The sequence below is a fragment of the Haliotis rufescens genome, unplaced genomic scaffold (assembly GCF_023055435.1).
Source record: "Haliotis rufescens isolate VD_foot unplaced genomic scaffold, xgHalRufe1.0.p SCAF_13, whole genome shotgun sequence".
NCBI classification, from domain to species: domain Eukaryota; kingdom Metazoa; phylum Mollusca; class Gastropoda; order Lepetellida; family Haliotidae; genus Haliotis; species Haliotis rufescens.
In genome coordinates this window covers 13,406,223-13,408,773 of record NW_025963813.1, presented here as the reverse complement: position 1 = coordinate 13,408,773, position 2,551 = coordinate 13,406,223, and the positions used below count along the sequence as shown (strand labels likewise).

General features: G+C 37.6%; 1 long non-coding RNA gene across 1 annotated transcript; it reads left to right on the top strand.

Moving 5' to 3' along the window:
• The first annotated feature begins 1,314 nt into the window (after positions 1–1,314).
• LOC125378792 lies at positions 1,315–2,551 on the top strand. Its single transcript, XR_007220503.1, has 2 exons — positions 1,315–1,497; positions 2,179–2,551. It is a non-coding gene; the product is annotated as an uncharacterized LOC125378792 (long non-coding RNA).

Below are 2,551 nucleotides of genomic sequence, written 5' to 3'. Positions count from 1 at the left end.
ACAAAAACTTGCAAAACCCTTCCTGTTTTGATTACAGATCCTGAATTCAAATCAAATTGTACAGCTAGAACTTACTGCACAAAACCTTTTGAAGACATGTCATGTTAAACTAAAAACGTCATGGCATTAAATGTACCCATTGTGGATTGATATATGTCAGAAAGACACTACACGAGTTAGCCAGCACAGATCGGACATCAACAGACATGTTTCCACCAACATTTCAATTCTGAAGATCAACCCATCCTTTGCATGAAAGTAAGGATATCAGCCTTAAATGCAGTCGACCTTATAGAATGTCCAGAGAAAATCATTGGCTTTTTCTGTTACGCACAGCAATGCCATAAGCATGTAATGACAAAATACAAGACGATGGCAAACTTTCTAATCAACGAACTGCCAACGTTTATGATATTGAGTCTGTTTCCGCCATTCTAAAGACGCCAACGCAGCCATAGTCACAAGAAGTTTAGAGGACGAAGGCCAAAAGATACCATTTGTTCCCTCTCCTACAGGAACCATTGTGATTGCACAAAGTAAGAACAAGACTACACTCCGTGTCACTGAAGGAAATTAAACGACTCCAAGAACTTTTGCTTTTGGGTGAGTCTACAAACAGTAAGAGCCCACGATATCCACTAAAGAGTATAATTCTTGATATTGCTTTTTAAACGTTTAACCAAACCAGAAACAGACCGCATGTTCTTGAATTTTAAATTTGTAAACAAGAGTCTTGATATCTAAATTTAAGTAACATTATCAGACAAAATTCACTTTGTCAAAATGTGCCAAAATGATTAAAACGAAATTAAGTTTTCCAAAATGTGCCACAATGTTTCAAATTTCAGGAACCACCAACAATTTCATTTTCCTGGTGTCTTTTGGATAAAAAAGAATGGGAACTATACTAGTCGGCAATACGTGTTCATGTTAATACGACTGCGTTATTACATCAATGGTTACTTTACGTCGATGTATTGACATCAGGTCAAGGACATGTCGCTGCGCGGATGATTCAATCAATCGATACACCTCTAGAATTTACAACAATACTACCCTCTAGTGGTTTAGCTCTGGTTGTTGATAATTTATGAACCGTGTTTTGTTACTTTTTCACTTCTGTTGCTGTATACATATGCTTGCCCCGTCGAGAAATGGTTGGCTGTTTGGTCGATGAGACGTTACTCACAAACTCAAAAGCCGATAAATCAACACCCCCAAAGAAGGTTCTCGGACAATTAGTGACAATTGATAGCAATACAGATAAAGTATACAGAGAGATTAGTAAGTGCGGGTAAGTTGCACAATAAATATCATCATTATCCTAGTTTGAACGATATGATGATGAGTCACAAAGAGCTATGCCCCAGGGGCCCCAGATCCCTATCTCTTCTTGTTATAACCTCGTCTTTAGTATGAATCCAAGTCAACTATTTTGAAGGCACACTATCGCAGATCATCCCTTTTACCCAGACAACGTGCCTGTTTGAAACCGAGGTAAGTCCATTTCAGCGTTTGAAATAAATCTTTTAGAAAACATTATTTTATCTAATAGTTTTATTTTGCCTTGATGTTATGTAATGCTTCCAGTTGACTTATTCGTTGATGAATACCTTCACGGAAATTTGCTTATTGAAGAGATATCTTATGAATATAGAAAGGGTTTTGTCACTTTTATTTCATATTCTGCGAATACAAGACATGTTTCAAACCATATGCAAAGGAAGCTTGTAGGTCATGTTTACTCACAGTTGTGTGCATGCATGCCGATATAATATGGACAGTGGTACAGTTTTTGGGTATATATTTCATTAAAATTCACGAAAGGATATTATAATTTCTATGACAACTGTCGATAAACATGTAACTTCAAGAAGTCACATTTGAGGTATTTCCTTTTGGAATACCAATGCGAGTGTATATTTGTCTTGAAAACAATGGACTTGCCTATGCCAAGTAAATAATTAAATAAAACGTTTAATGATCAGTTGGTTAAAGCAAATAGCAAGGTTTCACAAGCTGCTCAGCAGAATCACGGATACATTATATTTGAGACATTTGACATTTGAGATAATGGTAATAAAAGCAACAAAAACCCAGACTCCTGTCCTAGTCAGTAACAAAGACCTTAAGGAAATGGAAAAATTATTTGTAAGTGTTATTGTGATATATTTCCAGGATCATGCATCTGCGAGCTATCGTTGTCGTCGTGATTCTGAGTGTTGCAGTTGCTGCAGCAGAGACTCCAACCTACAGGACGGATCCAGATTGTGGAAAATGGCCGCCAAAATACGACAGGTTAAACGAATTTCTTCAGGACAATATCAATCCTATTGATCCTAACTGTAAGGACAGGAAACCGAGACGTAACAATAAACCACTGAGGTATTACCCCAAACGACCCTACTACAGGAAGGGCTACAAGTATGACACCCCTCTCCTGAAGGCAGCTGGTCCTCCAAGCTCATGGTGATCAGGAGGAAGGACTCAGCAGTCTTTGTCATTATCTATCTGACACTTTTAGAGCGGAATAAATGTCAAATGTGAAAAA